The 18,342-nt window shown below is 34.9% G+C and overlaps 1 protein-coding gene across 2 annotated transcripts in view; it reads left to right on the top strand.

Moving 5' to 3' along the window:
* ELP4 (elongator acetyltransferase complex subunit 4) overlaps nt 1-18,342 on the top strand; it is a 213,623-nt gene that overhangs the window by 176,067 nt on the left and 19,214 nt on the right. The gene's annotated exons all lie outside the window — the stretch shown is intronic.

An 18,342-nucleotide genomic window follows, 5' to 3' on the forward strand; every position in this document is an offset into this window, starting at 1 on the left:
GGATGGAAGGGCAAGAATGCTCTCCCTTCAATCTCAGGGCCTTTTAGGCCACACCTCTTAAAACTATTGCATTGTAGATTAAATTTCAACATGAATTTGGAGGGGACATCTTTGTTTAGCAAGAAACTCTCAGTTCCTGGCTTCTCCCTGGGGAAGGATAGAGAAGACAGGACCATAACAGCCGAACTGCCTTCTATGTCACCTCTCTCAGACCACTGACATAACCTGACATGTTCTAGATGCCTGGGGGCCACTAAGAACAAAAGAGCTGGACAATGTGCTGTTGTTCCAAAGCACCTGCAGTTTAGCAGACACAGGCAAATACAGGTTGGTTACCACTACTTCAGGGAGAAAGAAAAGTGAAACATGTGTCTGGCATTCCAGCTTTTCAAGAGGCTACCCAAGGGACTGGTTTATTTCTTGCCTGACTCTGAGCACAGATGAGACTCAGTATATTCTAAATGCCTGGGGGCCACTGCAAACAAGAAAGAACTGAGTGATGTCATGCTGCTTTAGAGGACCTGCAGTACAGCAAAGACACCAGAGGGAGCAAGAGATTACAACCTCCTGTAGGGGGGGCGGGGGAGGGACAGAAAATCCTTCTAAGTAGGAATCTAAACACAGAAGTCTAGAGAAGACACATCCACAGAAAAGGCTTGAAAGGCCCCCAGAACCTCTAGCCAGGGTGATTGGTAAAAGTCTTTTTCTGTACAAAACCAGTCTGAAAAGACTGGGAGAGCTGGCCATTTTTTCAAATGTGTGGATACCAGTGCAAAGTTAACAAGGAACATGAAGAAACAGGGGGAAATGGCCCAATCAAAGGAGCAAAATAAATCTCCAGAATCAATTCATAAAAAGACAGAAGTATATGAATTACCTGACAAAAAATTCAAAATAACCATCATAAATATACTCAATAAGCTCAGAAAAACTGTGCATAAATGAACAAAATGAGAATTTCAACAAAGAAATAAAAAAGAACGAAACAGAAATGTTGGAGCTGAAGAATGCAGTACCTGAACTGAAAAATTCATTAGCAGGTTCAACAGCAGATTTAATCAAGCTGAAGAAAGAATCAGCAAACTCAAAAACAGGTCATTTGAAATTATCCAGTCAGAGAAGGGAAAAAAAAGAATTTAACAGACTGAAGAAAGCTTAAGGGACTTATGGAACACCACTAAGCAGACACATATAATATATATACACATATTTATATATATATATATATATATATATATATATATATATATTATAGAGTCCATGAAGAAGAATAATGAGAAGAGGGGGCAGAAAGCTTATTTAAAGAAATAATGGCTGGAAACTTCCCAATTCTGCGGAAAGAAATGAACATTGAAATTCAAGAAGCCCAATGGATCCTAAATAAGATGAATCCAAAGAAGTCAACACTGAGACACATTATAATCAAATTGCCAGAAAAGACAGAATTTTGAAATAACAAAAAGAAAAGCAAATCATTACAAACAAAATAACCTTCATAAGACTATAAGTGGATTTCTCAGCAGAAACCTTGGAAGCCAAAAGGAAGAGGGATGATATATTCGAAGGGCTGCATGGGGGGAAAAAACTTCCAACCAAGAATAGTATATCTGACAAAACTGTCCTTCAAAAATGAAGGAGAGAGAAAGACTTTCCCAGATGAAGGAAGGAGTCTAGTTAAGGGAGTTTATCACCACTAGACCTGCCTTCCAAGGAAGGCTAAAGGGAGTCCTTCAAGTTGAAATGAAAAGACACTAAACAGCAACACAAATGCATATGAAAGTATAAAGCTTGCTGGTAAAGGTAAATATATGGACAAATACAGAATACTGTAATACTGTAATGATGGTATATAAATCACTTAATTCTCATATAGAAGTTAAAAAACAAAAAGTATGATAAGTAACTATGACTATCAAAATATGTTATGGATATACAATATAACAAAATGTAATTTATGACATTAATAACAAAGTGTTGGGGGAGTAAAATTGTAGAGTTTTTGCATGCAATTGAAGTTAAGTTGTTATCCATTTAAAATATATTATAACTGTAAAATGTTTTATGTAAGCCCTATGGTAACCACAAAGGAAATACCTATAGAAGATACAAAAGAAAATGAGAAAGCAATCAAAGCATGTCACTATAAAAAATCAAAAAAAAAAACACAAAGTCAAACAGCAGGAAAGGAAAAGAGTAAAAAAAAATCTATAAGACAAACAAAACAATTAATATGGCGATAGTAACTCCTCTATCAGTAACTACTTTAAATGTAAATGGATTAAATTGCCCAATCAAAAGATGCAGAGTGGCAAAGTGAATTTAAAAACATAAGATCCAACTATATGCTTTCTACAAGAGATCCATTTAGCATTAAGGGCACACATGGGCTGAAAGGGAAGGAATGGAAAAAGATATTTCATGCAAATGATAACCAAAAGAGTGTAGAAGTTTTATATCAGGCAAAATAGAGTTTAAGTCAAGAATTGTCACAAGAGACAAAGAAAGACATTATATAATGATGAAAAGACTAATTCACCAGGACAGTATGACTACTGTAAATATATATGTACCTAGCATCAGGGCACTCAAATATATGAAGTAAACACTGATAACTGAAGGGAAAAATAGATAGCAAGATAATAATAGTATTAATGGGAGATTTCAATACCCCACTTTCAGTAATAGATAGAACATCCAGAAAGAAGATTGATAAGAAAACAGAAGACTTGAACAACACTATAGACCAAATCGGCCTAACAGACATACCAAACACCTTACCCAGCAGCAACAGAATACACATTCTTCTCAAGTGCACTTGGGACATTAGGTTACAAAATAACTCTTAACAAATTTAAGAAGATTGAAATCATGCCAAGTACTTTTCTGACATTGATGGAATAAAACTGTAAATCAATAGCAGAAGAGCAACTAGAAAATTCACAAATATGTAGAAATCAAACACCACACTCTTAAACAACCAATGGGTCACACAACCAGTAGGTTGAAGAAGAAATCAAAAGGGAAAGTAGAAAATACCTTGAGACAAACGAAAACAAAAACACAACATACCAAAATTTAGGGGATAGAGCAAAAACAGTACCAAGAGGGAAGTTTATAGTGACAAACAGCAACATTCAAAAAGAAGACTTCAAATAAACAATCTAACTCCAGAAACTAGAAAAACAATAAACTAAGCTCAAAGTTAGTAAAATGAAAAAAGTAATAAAGATTAGAGCAGAAATAAATGAAAGAGAGAATAGAAAAACAATAGGAAAAACTCAATAGAACTAAAGGTGAGTTTTTTTGGAAACATCAACAAAATTGACAAACCTTTAGACTAAGAAAAAAAAGAGAAGACTCAAATAAATACAATCAGAAATGAAAGAGAAGACATTACAACTGATGTTACAGAAATAAAAAGGATTAGAAGAGACTACTCTGAACAATTGCAAGCCAACAAATTGAATAACCTAGAAAAATGAATAAATTCCTAGAAACACAAAACCTACCAAGACTGAATAATGAAGAATTTAAAAATCTGAATAGAACTATAATTAGTAAGGAGATTGAAGCAGTAATCAAAAACCTTCCAACAAAGAAAATCCCAGGACCAGATGGCTTCACTGGTGAATTCTACCAAACATTTAAAACAGAATTAACACCAATCCTTCTCAAACTCTTCCAAAAAATTGAAGAGGAGGGAACGCATCCAAATTTATTCTATGAGGCCAGCGTTACTCTGATACCAAAGCCAGAAAAAGGCACCACAAGAAAAGAAAACTACAGGCCACTCTCCCTGATGAATATACATGCAAAATTCCTCAACAAAAATCAAATTGAATTCAACACCACAATAAAAGAATCATACATCATAGCCAAGTGGAATTTATCCCTGAGATGCAAGGATAGTTCAACACATGAAAATCAATCAGTTTGCTATATTACATTAACATATAGAAGGATAAAAATCACATGATCATATCAATGATCCAAAGAAAGCATTTGAAAAAAGTCAACACCCTTTCATGATAAAAACATGGAACTTAGGAATAGAAGGAAATTACATCAACATAATAAAGACTATATATTAATGTGAAAATCCCACAGCTAGTAATTATGTACTATATAATGAAAAATTGAAAGCTTTTCCTCTAAGATCAATAATCAAGGATCAAGGATGCCCACTCTTGCCACTTTTATTCAGTGTAGTATTGGAAGCCCTAGCCAGAGCAACTAGGCAAGAAAAAGAAATAAAAAGGCATCTAAATCAGAAAGGAAGAAGTAAAATTATCTCCCTTTCAAGATGACATGATCTTATATGCAAAAAACCCTAAAGATTCCACGCCAACAACAACAAAAAAAAAAAAAAAAAAACTAATAAATGGATTTAGGCCGGGCGCGGTGGCTCACGCCTGTAATCCTAGCACTCTGGGAGGCCGAGGCGGGTGGATTGCTCAAGGTCAGGAGTTCGAGACCAGCCTGAGCGAGACCCCGTCTCTACTAAAAATAGAAAGACATTATATGGACACCTAAAAATCTATATAGAAAAAATTAGCCGGGCATAGTGGCGCATGCCTGTAGTCCCAGCTACTCGGGAGGCTGAGGCAGTAGGATCGCTTAAGCCCAGGAGTTTGAGGTTGCTGTGAGTTAAGCTGACGCCACGGCACTCACTCTAGCCTGGGCAACAAAGTGAGACTCTGTCTCAACAAAAAAAAACAAAAAAAAAAATAAATAAATAAATGGATTTAGCTAAGTTGCAGAATAAAAAGACAAAATGCAAAAATTAGCTGTGTTTCTATACACTCGCACCAGTCAAAAAGAAAATTTAAAAAACTTCATTTACAAGGCATTAAAACAAGTAAAATACTTAGGAAAAAACTTAACCAAGGAGTCAAAAGACTTGTGCACTTAAAATTACAAAACACTGCTGAAAGAAATTAAAGCAGGCATAAATGAAAGAAATCCCATGTTCATAGATTGGATGATTTAATACTGTTAAAATGTCCATACTACCCATAGCAATCTACAAGTTCAATCAGTCCTTATAAAAATCCCAGGGGCATTTTTTACAGATACAGAAAAACAATCCTAAAATTCATATGAAATCACAAAGGACCCAAAGTAGCCCAAGCAATTGTGAGAAAAAACTGGAAATGCAGCTCTGGGAATGTTAGAAATACAAATCAAAACCATAATGAGATATCACCTCATACCTGTTAGGATGATCATTACCAAACAAAATGTAGAATAAGTGTTGGCAAGAATGTGGAGAAACTATAACCCTTGTTCATTATTGGTGGGAAAGTAAAATGTGCAGCCAGTATGGAGGTGACTTAAAAAATTAAATAGCCCCTTCCATATGATCCATTAATCCCACTTCTGAGTACTTATCCAAAAGAATTGAAGTTAGAATCTCAAAGAAATACTTGCACTGCCATGTTCATTGCAGCATCATTATTCAATGGCCAAGAGGTGGAAGCCTCCTGATGTCCATCAATGGATAAATGAATAAGCATTTATACAGACAGTGGAATATTATTCAGCTTTTAAAAAGAAGGAAATCCTACCATGTGCTGTAACATGGGTGAACCTTGAGGACATTATGCTAAATGAAATACGCCAATCACAGAAAGACAAATCCTCATATATTAATAAGTAGCATGATTTCATTTATATGAGTATCTAAAATAGTCAGACTCATCAAAGCAGAAGGTAGAATGGTGGTTGCCAGGGACTGGGGGGAGGGGAAATGAGGAGTTGTTGTTCAGTGGGTATAGAGTTTCAGTCATGCAAAATGAAAACGTTTTAGAGAGCTGTATACAACACTGTGCCTATACTTAACAATACTGTACCTTGCACTTAAAAATTTGTTAAGAGGGTAGATCTCATGTTTTGTGTTTTTTACCCCACATTTTAAAAAAAAGAAAAGTCTAGTTATTTTGATCTTATACGTGAACATTCTCATGACAAATGGTGAAAGTTAGGATGAGACAGGTTTGTATTGAAAAAGGCAAGACCAATGCAAGTACAGTGAGATGGTTAAAATTATCTACACCTGATGATTTCTGAAAAATATACATAACTATACAACATTGAAATACAGCTTTCACAAACTCTACTTGTATGTTTATTTTCAAAAGTGTGAAATTGATATTTATTAATACTATGGCTACCAAAGGAATTTCTTTCTTCACTGTGGGTCTGTGTTTTATAGCACTTTTTTTATCTGTGATTTTTTTTTTTTCTATCTTAGGGCTTTTTGAGTATGATTTTCCCATGGTAGACACATCATAGAATTTGTTTTTCTCTTCAACATGTACAGTATGTTCACAATCCTTCTTCCAGTCCTTGTTGTTGGTGTCCAATGTTTTTAATGGTGAAAAATTACTTCATTTTATGTAAAGTCTAATACTATTTATAGTTAGTGATTTTTTATTTTAGTAATAATGATTAATTTTACAGACTCTCTTGTTAAAATTCATGCTATTTTTACCATTATTTTAAAAACTGTTGAACCTGCATGAGTTTTTAAAGAACAAGTTAAAAATGCCAATAAATAGTGATGTTCGATTACCACATGTTTACCTTCAAATATCTTGTTATATTTATTGCTTACTAAACTTCCTCCTGTCTAGGCACAAAGCAAGCACATACTTACCAGACCACAAGCAAATACACAATTTGCATGATCAGTGTCAACCTTTACCATTTATTTTGGTTGTACAGAATGTATTTCCCTGGATATTTACTCATGGAGTCTCCACTTGCTTAATTATTACTACCACCAGTCCAATTCTGAAAACGAAAATCAAGAAATTTTCTCTTTCCAAATTCATAGTCTGGCTTTGCTCTAAAGCTTTAAAACAGCAAACGTGGTTGCCAAGAGAAGCTTTAATAAAGCCAGTTTAATACCCAGAGGTTATACAGTTGAAAAAATTATGTAGTGATTATTCTAAAAATTGTACTTGGATTGGCTTTCAGACCTAAATTTCAACAGATAATTTCCAGAACTGTAATTCATTTTCACTTATGAGACCTTAGTCTGTTACTGGGAAAAAGGTCTTTTTTCTCCTCTCAAGTTTTTCCAGTAATGCTTCCATGTACTATTAAACTGTTGGCACGTTTTAGCCCCAGAGGATAGATTTTGTTTGGCATCCTAAGGAATTTTGATATATTTAAGAAGGTGAGAAGTACACATTGGCATCATTTAAACAACATAAGTCTACACCCTATTGGCTTTTACATGCCAAAGATGTGAAATGTGCCAACTGTTTAATAGTACACAATAACTGTTCAACTACATAAGCTGATGTCAGCAAAACAGTTTGGTGTGTGTTCTATCCTGAGTCATTTAAATACAATTAAGTCCACAGTGCCTTAAGAATAGAGGCAAGTTGCCCATAACTTTTGTATGATCAGATATGAATAATGAAATGTTAGTCATACTAGAGTTGAATAGAATATAAAAGTATTACTTTAGTTCAAGGTTCCTCTTCAGCAGCTTCAGCAGCTTTGATGCTGCCAACAAATGTAAAATTGGAAAATAGAGTTTGAAGTTGATGATTATAGACAGTCAATCTCGTCTTTTCTTCTAATAAAATAAATTTGGACTTTTAGTGAGTTGGGAAAACATAGATTTTCTTTTATTTTCAGATTTTTAAATACATATGCTATTCGTTGTAACTTGACCAACATTGTGTGTGTGTGTGTGTGTCTGTGTGTGAGAGAGAGAGAGAGAGAGAGAGATTGTGCAAGCTCTGGTTGGAAAGTTGAGCATAGAGAAAGATAAACATGATAATAATCTTCTTGTTTAAGGAGCTTACAGTCAAATGGGGAAGACATGGAAGGAGAGAGAGAGCACAAGTTCTAACTTTAATGCAAAGCAGACAGTACTTGTATTATAACTTTCGGTACAAACCAAAAGTTAGTATGGTATAAGAAAGTAAGAGAATGGGGTGGTGGTGGAGGCTTGTGTTCGGAAGGGTGGATCTGAGAGCTTCATGTACATAGCTTAAGAGAACTTTAAAGAATGATCCCTGTCATAGTGGAAGGAGAGGAATAGAAGCAAGCAGTAGACCCAGGAAATGTGAGCGGGGAAGAGGTTTAAATTATTAAATTAAATTAAATTATTAAATTAAAAAGGTAAATCTCTGTTGCCAAATCAAGAGGAAAGGACTAGATGGAATTTTACAAAATATGTAGAATATATTTGAGATACTCATATTAGTTTCATGGCCTACATAAAATTCACCTGAGGTCTCTGAAAGAGAGAGGCAGTCATCTTCCAGAAAGCCGAAGGTGAGGTACATTGAAAAGGTAATGTGGCTACCATGCTGGAGAGACATAACATCAGTAGTAAGTCACCATGGTTGAAGAAAAGTAGCAATGGTTTTAAATATGACACCAAAGAAAATGTCACAGGGACAGATGCTTTAAATTTGGCTGTTTCTGTTTGTAGTGTGCTCCAGAGTGTGTGGCAACAGAGATTCACTTATTTAACAATGATTAACGATTTTTGCAAGCAACCTAAGAGCCAGGTAGTAGAAAGTAAAGTTGGAGGATAACTTAGTGTCAAGTCATGAAAGCCTTTTTAATGTTTAGTGCCAAACAACTTTTGTACAAGACAAAGCATAAAAACTATTACTTAAAATTATATTTGGACTATATCCAAAAAAAGAGATTTTTCTTACAGTATGCAAAACAGAATATTTTACAGTTATAGATTATAATTCCTTTTAGAGATAAGCAACTGAAGATGATTTTAAAACATCCTCCAGTTGTTTTCTTTTTTTGTGATGAGCAGATGTTTTAGTTGTGTTCTCACAGTAGTGGTTAATATTGTCTTCCTCTTATACATCTAAATAAGTTTCTCTGACAGCAAGGTAAACCAAGATCTTATAGCATCGGTTTCTGGTTGACATTTACTTTAATGAACACTCAACTATGAATATTATTGGTAGGATTTTTTTCGCACATATCAGACTATCTCTTCTACCGTCAGAGAGCTACATTATTATAGGGCAGAAAAGGATAGTAGATATGAAACAGTCATATATAACAAAATGTAAAATTGTGCATAGTAGTCTATGATGATAGCCCAGCAAGGAAGAGTCAGTTAGGTCTAGAAAAAGGAGGGTGCTAAGACTTGGCCAAACTTTGAAGTGTGGTTAATTAGGTTAATTAGTATAAGGGCCATTGAAAGAGGGAGATCTTCTTGATAGAGAAAATCTTAAGTAAAAGCAAGGAGGTGTGAATGCCATTTGCACACTTGGAAACAGTCTAGAAACTGGCCTGACCAAAGAAAGTTTGTATTGAGGAAAATAACTGAGATGGAGATGATTTGTGGAATGCCTTGAAAGCCTTACAGGATATGGAAAACCATTGTAGATTCTTGGGAGTATGCTAAAAGCAACATTTCATAAACATTTAATATGGAAGAAGCATACTGGATGTATCAGTGAAGATAGAGATCAGGGATGCAGTTATTTTAAGTGTGAGGTTATGAAAGCATCAAAAACTCTAGTAAAAGTGGGGAATGAAAGAGACACATAAAAGTCTCTTCCAGTAAATAATCAAGAAAACTTAGATACAGATTAGTTATAGAGAGTAAAGAAAAATATGATAAAAATTGCAGCCATTGTCTATGGTCCTATACAGCCATGTTGCCTTTGGTAATAGATATTTCCCCCAGCAACTTGGACCTAATTCTTTCATACACATCCACACAATTATTATCCCAAATAACTTCCTCTGTTGGTGATTTCTAATTCTAACAAATGATCTTTAAAGCATCTGTTATTTAACTTCTATTTATACTCTATCATTGGAATTTGGAGACTTTTCCAAGTAGGCCTCTATGGAGTACAGGTAAAAAGAAGAAAGGAATTATGGGTGAAAGAAGGAGCAGGAAGAAAGAAATGAGAAAAGGAAGGAAAGAAAGGAAGCAAGCAAGCAAGCGAGGAGAGGGGGAGAAGGAAGGGAGGAAGAGAGGGAAGAGAAGAAAAGAAAAGAGAAAAGAAAACAAATGTAACCACATAGTAATTCCTGTAACTAGAAAATAAAACTAAATAGGTGCTTTTATTGAACACGCTTAGGGCCTTTTAAGCTGCTTTATTCCTCAACAGTTTCTCTGAACCTTTATTGTCTTTTATAATGTTGATGAAAATACTTCCTGGAAGCGGATTGTTTGGTTGGTAGTTATTCTTCCAACTTTGTTGCTGGCCGAGTAGCACCCCAGGAAGGAAGTACAGATTAGTGTAGAAACCAATCTCATTACAAGTAGCATAGCTCTCAGGGTTGCACTAAGGCTTTTTCTAGACTCTGAAGAAACTCAACTTCTTGAGGCTTTTCAGAACACTGAAGCCTCCAGGAAAAGCAACTACTTTCTTTTTAGTCCATGGGTAACTCATCCTCACTCAAAAGTATCTCTTTCTCCCCTGTCACAGTGGTCCTTCCCTCGGGCTACCTGGGATGCAGTCAAAGGTGTTTCAGAGTCCTTGACTGTCTTGCCGGAAGATGTATGTGACGTGTTGCCCTTGGCCTGTTGCTCAGTTCGCTTCCACAGGGATTGTTTTCCATCAAAAGTGTTTTGTTTTTAGTTGATTTTGTTATTGTTTTACATTTTCTGCCTTTTGCCCAATTCCTCAGAGTACTGAAAGTGTAAGAAATGTGTAATTTCTGATTTCTCCTTCCTACCAGAATATCTTCCTGATAGCATGTTTCTTACAAGGTTCATTTAAATGTCTTATGTGATGAAATCCAGGTTTCTGTGTTTATTCCTGGTGACCTCCCTAACTGATTAGCTCCATGTCCGCGCTTAGTTTCTTGTACTCGTGATTCACCTTTCCTTTCACCAGTCTCTAGGCAGACATGCATTTAACTGAAATATGCAGGAAGAATATACCTTTTCTTAAAAACCTCCACAGAAGAGAATTCTTCAGGCTCCAGTATTTAATATCTTGTTGGTATCTTTACATATAAACTATATAAAATTGTAAAAACTAAAAGAACCTAGGCAATCACCAAGTCTTAACCTTTTATTTTATGTATGAGAAGATTAAGTCTTAGAGAGGTATACACTGTACACATCCGAAACCCTCACTTAACTCAGGTTAGTATGTGTATTTTAAATGAGTATTTTAAATGTGTATTTTAAACAAGTCTACTTGTAGAAATTGGCTTTAGCACCTATTTGTAAAGTAGGCTCCAGCTGCAGTCAAGAACTCTAAAGTTCTTTTGATGGCTTATTTTATTTCAAGCATCAAGTTTCTACATTATATCTAGCACTCCTCCAACTTAAAAAGTAATTTCAAATAATAAAAGCAAACTTCTTTCCAACTCTCATCAACCATGTGCTCTCTCCCGGCTCTACTTTTTAGAAAATCTGGGAGAGGAAGGGGGAACCAAAACTTTAGTGTCAGGGAAGAGAAGCACAGAAAACAAAGTTGCCATTAATACCATCTAGAAAAAAAGTGGCGTCATCCCTGTCAGAAAGGCTGAACTGGGAGGAAAAGGAGAAAGACGGCAAAGTCAGAGTTTGACATTTAATAGACACTCAATAAATATTTTTTGAGTGAATGAAATGAGGTAAATCAATGAACCACAGACCCAAGGCTCTGTCTCCAGCATAGCCTCTCTCCTAAACCCCAACAACCTCTTGGATATCTCCCCATTGATAGTCCCAAAGAAACTTGAAATCAGACATGTCTAAAATTGAATTAATTACCTCTCACCTATCTCCTACCCTTCTAGTGGTCCCTATCCTACTGCCTAGCATGAATTCAGTCACCTAAACCACTAACCTAGGAGTCATCCTTTCTCATTCATCCCTCAGAAGTATCAAAGACATACGGAAAAGACCAGGAAAAGCTGAGGAATTGTTAGAGACTAGAGGAGATTAAGAAGAAATAGCAATTAAATGGAAGTGGGATCCTGGAATAGAAAAGGGACATTAGTGGGCCTGGTACCTAAAATATTAATAATATCCAGCACATAGTAGGAGTTTAACAAGTATCTATTGAATTAGTATGTCTGTCCATCCATTCATTCATCCATTTTTCTTTGACACCTCCTCATGCTCCTCATTCAATTTCTCACCAAATCTTCATTTAACACCTGGTTCCTTATGGTAAAAGACTAGGAAAAAAATGATATGTCCAACACAACAGCAACTTTTTGGTAGATCAAGTGTGAATTTCCCTACATACCCAGGATAAGATGTTATTTTGAAGGAGTAAATATTGGCAATTTATTAAAAAGAACCACAGAAGTGATCACAGATGGAAGTAACAAAGCCTTCAGTTTTGCCTGTTAGGGGGAATGGGATCTCATCCTTACTTGCCCGGATTGCTGCACCAGCCTCCTAATTGCTCTCCCTGCTTCCAGTGTTGCCCTTCCCTCTCCACACGAGAGTGATATCCTCATAGCCAGAGAAATATTTTCAGGGGTTAAATCTGATCATGTCACTTCCCGTGATTAAAAGCCTTCCTTGACTCACTATGGCCTTCAGAATGAAAGCCATACATATTCTGCACCTGCCTACTTCTCCATCCTTATCTTTGACTATTTTTTTGTACAAACCATAACTCCAGTCATACCAAGCAACCCAGACTGTCACATCCCCTCTTTGACCTTCCATTTGCTGTTTGTTTTCTTCTTCCAGGACTCTAACTTCCTGTCTAACTCTAACTTGTCTTTGAAATTCCACTGAAACAGTTCCTCCTCCTCAAAGTCTTTTCTCTTCTGGTAAAGTCTCTGTCCTCAGTGTACTTTCAGCACCTGTGTTAACTCCTTCATAGCACCTTCTTGAGGACAAGGACTCCTTGTATCTCCAGCTAGTTTGTTGCCTCATACATACTAGGTGCTCAATAAATGTTGAGAAAGGAAAGGAGACAAGGAAAAAAAAGAGGAGAGGGGGATTTTTAAGTTATATAAATATTAAGCAAATAAACCTCCCTAATTTTTCTCCTTCTCTATTTCTTTGATTTTAAGCTCTTGAATATTTACATAATTTATTTATCTTACCTGATTCTCTGCTTGTTCTTTGATATAGATGAAACATAAATATCCATTAACTGAGGAATATTTAAAAAGCTGTCCACTGTGACATAAACAATTACTGATAAAAATGGTATTGAGCCAGATTAAGATTATGTAATGCTTATTTTGTTTTAACTGTCAGAGAACCTGATATAATATCTAGACTATTAATTTCATCATCTTTAAACTTGACAATTCCAATTGTTTGAAAAAAGTCTAGTGAAATCTGGAACTATCACCAAAACGTGTGTTTTAAAACAATGTATGCCATCTTAAAGAATGCAAAGAAATTAAAATACGCCTTCTGCTTACTTGATTTGTTTTCTCTTTGTAATTACTGAGAAGTTTCCTTGGTATTTATTTGCTACACCCAGACTATGGAAAGCCATGGAAGGGGTTAAATAAATTAGCCTCTGGATCTGGCCATGGTGGTTCACATTTGTAATCCCAGCACTTTGAAAGGCCAAAGCTGGAGAATTGCTTGAGGCCAGGAGTTTGAGACCAGCCTGGGCAACATAGCAAGACCTCATCTCTACAGAAAATTTGAAAATCTGGCCTGATTGGTACTTGGATGGGAAAATATTTAAAAATTAGCTGGGCATGGTGGCAGGTACCTGTAGTCCCACCTACTCAGGAGGCTGAGGCAGGAGGATCATTTGACCCCAGGAATTCGAGGTTGCTATGAGCTATGATTGCACCACTGTACCACAGCCTGGGTGACAGAGCAAGACCCAGTCTCAGAAAAACAATAATTTTTAAAAAAATTAAAAATAAATTAGCCTCTAGGTTTTGGGTCGACCTAAGGAAAAATGAATTTCTAAGAGAAAGCAGGAAAAGTGTAAAGCTGGTGAAAGAGGAAAAATCCCAGTTACATTTAAAACCACTGAATTCTTTCCAAATCAGACTACAGACTTTTTTCACATCTGCCACGCCAAGCATGATATTTTTATTAAGAGTAGTACAGAGCAGCAGCCTGTCTTTGGGGAGCTAACAAATAAGCATACTGTTCCTCTTACACACAATATGCTACACATCTTTATCTCCACTCATCCTTACAGAAGCTCTTCAGCTTTCCATGTTTCTTTCAGGAGATGACAAGGAGCACTGGTTAATAAGCTCTTGGGGTTATTCAGTATCCCTCTTCAGTGCTCATTTGCTGAAGTTGAAAACACTTATGCACGTGCACACTAAACTTTGTCAGAGATGAAGTACTTCCAAATGGCACTTGAATGTGTTTAAAAGAATCCTGGCCTGATAGGACTCATTACACAAGATGCCAGACCTAACTGTTCAAACTCTAAGAAAAGGAAATATGTTGGTAAAAAGTGGCTCACAGAAGTGGAGGTGACAGTTTATTGCATTTCTACATAAATGTATGCTGAATATACCATTTTAAAAGAAAAATATAACAGAATTTCTTATTTCAGAATATATCCCAGAAAAGTGTCTATCATTTGACTTCAGATAAGAAACGTAAGTCTGTTTGACTTATTGTCATGAGCTTTTTGGTCTAGAGTTTGGTCCATAATTTTCTAAAACAGTTCAGACAGTATTAAGCAATTTTATTCTTAATGTTATTGGTAAATTTTATGTGTACTTTCCAGGCAAACTATGGTTAATATTGTTATTTTACAATGTGGTTTTGAAAGTCTTCCAACACAGCTTAAAGTTACTCAACTCAGTTTTCACCCTCTAATTTCAGAGAGTATTAACAAGTCTATCCCATGGTTAAGTTTCCTACCCCTAGGTAAATTCCTCAAGGATTTATTATAACATCTCAGCCTTTAATTTGTGGGTCACATTCATGTTTATTCTTTATCATTCCAGCAAGAAAGTCTATTTGAGTTGTATAGTAATATAATGAAGAAATTAATGGTTGTTGAAATCAAATAGGTAAACTTGTAGGAACTTAAGATTGTAAGTCCAGGGTTTTGTAGATGGTAATTGCACTGTGTGTTTCAACTGGACTAGACTATTACGACCATGGAAGTTGTCAACCTAGAAAGTTCTCTGCTTTTGCATTTTTTTACGCAGCACAAGTTTTGTCAAGTAGTATGTGTCACAAGATATTGTGCAAGACCTCACCTCACACTAAAACATTTTATATGAAATAATCAAGCTTTGATTTTTATTATGTTGTTAATGATATGTTGACAAGAAGGGTGGAAATTTTTAATAAAAAAATAACATTTAACATCTTAAATAACAAGCCTATGTCATATTATGTGACATATCTATTAATAGTTGTCTTATTGCTAGATACAAGCTTGTGACTTACTTTCTTCCATCATTCTGTTCACTGAAAATTAAGATGATTGCTTAATATGGTTTTATTTAAATGACAATACATGCTGAGAACTAATCTAACATTCTAGTACCTGTAAAACAAACAGTAAAAAGAAGTTTTGCGTAGTGTGCCCACATAATGCATTAATCTCCTCCTCTAAAGTGATTAATTTACAAATCAGGAAATTCTTCCCTATATACATTTCCTTCTAGTAGGAAGCCAAATCAGACTATTTATCAAGTTTTTAGTTTTTCCCTTTGTTCTGAGGTGCTATGCATGTGTGATGTGTAATTCTACAAGAATCCTCTGCTTAAAAATAATTGATCCTACCCCAAATGACCAGAGCAGCTATATTAACATTAGCATTACCTTATGAGGGTGAGGAAAATGTGTCATTTATGGATATTCAGACTATCCTTTCATTTGAAAAAAGGCTTTATCATAAAAGGTATCTGAAAGAAGAATTCGCTTTCTTTTTCTCAAGCTCCAAAAAACTCATAATTCCACTACTGTGTAATACATATATTCTCATAAACCTCTGCAAAGTACAAAACAGTCTATTGCTTGATTTTTATTAAGGCTGATTTTCATGTACCAGTAACATTGTTTTTCATGTAATATGCCTCTTTTAAATGTTTTCTAATTACCAACTTGAATAGTTTGTATTCATCAGCTTCAGTGCTGGTATTAAGTCATCAGAGATATTGATGAGCTTGATTGCTATAAATGATATATGCCCTTATGTTCATCTTCCTTGGAATGGACTAAATATCACCTAAATTCCCAAGAAATTACATACCAACTTCTCCAACACTAGAGAAAGAGAAGTCTACCCTGGCTACATGGATACTAAAAAGCTGAAGTTTCAGCTCAGCAATATACCTTTTCTTTGGCCTGCTTTTTTTCAAATGGCACAACTTTAAAAACACACACCACCACATTAAATGTAACCTTGATATTCAAGGCCCAAAGGAGGCTATTCTTTTTTTCCTGTGAGTTTCATAATCTTTTCAGGATGCCTCTGTTCCCTGAAAGAAAATTGCTGTAAACCCCAGCTTAATAGGTTGGATTATGTCTTGCCACTCTCATTTTATCTTTCGTGCTTTGCCAAGTCCTTTTCTTTAAGTACAAGTATACATCAGTTTAAGTGCACTAGATTTTTTTTTAATGTGGAATTATAAAAACATTAGGAGAGAATATTTGATTTTCAAAAGGTCTTTTCACTTTATACAAGATTCATAATAGATTCCATTTAAGTATAAGTTCAGTAGTATATTTCACTTAATAACAATTTAATTTAGATATAACTTTTTAGGGATAAAACTTTCTGTAAACTCCTGTACTTGGATGACTTCCTTAGAGATTTCAGATAATTCTAAAGGAAAATTAACTATAAATTGTTATGACTTGATTTTTAACGTTATTACAGTATGATTGTAATAGCAGAGCCCAGTCATCTTTTTATCAGAATGTTTATGTTTCTAAATGATCAGATACAATGCTTTCTCAATCCAAAAATGGCATATCCTAATAACTCATTGTTATTTTCAAACAAGTTAACTTAGGATATTCCCAATAACTATTCATCCCCAAGTGTAGGGAACTTAATTTTTTATGCATTAAGTGTTTTTAAGTCATTTAATTTTTTTAAGTATTTTATGAACCTTTAGTTCACTTAGGAATTAAGCTATATGCTCTACCCTATAATTAGGTGGGTATCAAGTTTTTTGAAAATTTTATCAACTCAAAGGCAATTAAGATGTTCCTTAGAGTAATAGAACAGTTATTCATTTTGGTGGGTTTTTTTGATAAAATTATATATCCAAAATCAGGTTTAATATTTTAAGTTGGAGGAATAGAATTGGAAGGAGGAATAATTAATAGACTTTCTCAATAAAATAAAATTTCAACCTGTTACATATTAATATATACCAGTAACTATATAAAATGTCTGTAGTTATAGATGAATATTTATGAAACAAAAAAAAAGATTTGAATTTAAAAATATATATGCTAGTAGCACGGGCAATAAAGGATAGGGATAGAGGGGAGAGATGCTAATAGAAAGATATATCAAAGAAAATTGAAATGAGAACAGAAGTCATTTAGAAAGATATTAGGGCAAATGATTTATTAAGCTAAGCAAATAAGAAGAAGTATCTTAGTAAATAAGGACAGTTGGCATCTATGTAGGTGTGGTCTTGGGACTTTGCCACCCAGACCAGGGATCTGGGCTGTGGGGAAGGATGATGACCATCTGCTCCAAGTGACTCCTACTGGCTGATACACAGAGCTCAGTTGGCATCAGTCTCAGAGGAGACTGCCAGCCTTCCAATCGGGAAATAAGCAAAACAATGGCATTGCTGTCAAGCACAGAAATGAAGTTTAAGATTTAAGTAATAAGTGGCAAATCAAAAAGGGTCAGGGAACCTTAGAGTATAATCCAGAGAGATATATGTTAGCTTGGTTGTGGAACAGACCATCCTCACAGTTAATGGAAGATGCTTGAAAAGCTCGGCAGAAGTGATCTACAGTGACTGTGCTGAACAGACTGAAACTATTACAGCTCAAAAGATACTTAGCACAACCTTTAACATCTAAAGTAGACACAAAGACAGTAAGACTACAAAAGGGAAAAAACATACCCCATACACAGATTATGTGAAAGTAATGTAAAAATTATTGAGATTGAGACAAAGTAGTATAATAAAAAGATAACTTTTGCCTATCTCCCTGTCCCCACAACAAAGTTTATTTAAATGATCTTTTCTTTAAAAACCTTCAAAAGCAGAACCAGTGAACTTTTTGTTAGATTAAAGGAATCTACATTTTTTAAAGAGCTTGAAATTAAGTTATAGTGAGAGTTTAAAAACTATAAATGGTTCAATTTTTAAAAAAATAGCCTTTAGACTTTAAAAACCTTATTAAAATAAACACTCCTTACAATAAGAATCTGCACTTCCTCTTTTTAAATTGGAGATGATTTCAGTCTTATATAATAACTTAGATTTCAATAG

The sequence above is a fragment of the Eulemur rufifrons genome, chromosome 6, assembly GCF_041146395.1.
Source record: "Eulemur rufifrons isolate Redbay chromosome 6, OSU_ERuf_1, whole genome shotgun sequence".
Taxonomy (NCBI): domain Eukaryota; kingdom Metazoa; phylum Chordata; class Mammalia; order Primates; family Lemuridae; genus Eulemur; species Eulemur rufifrons.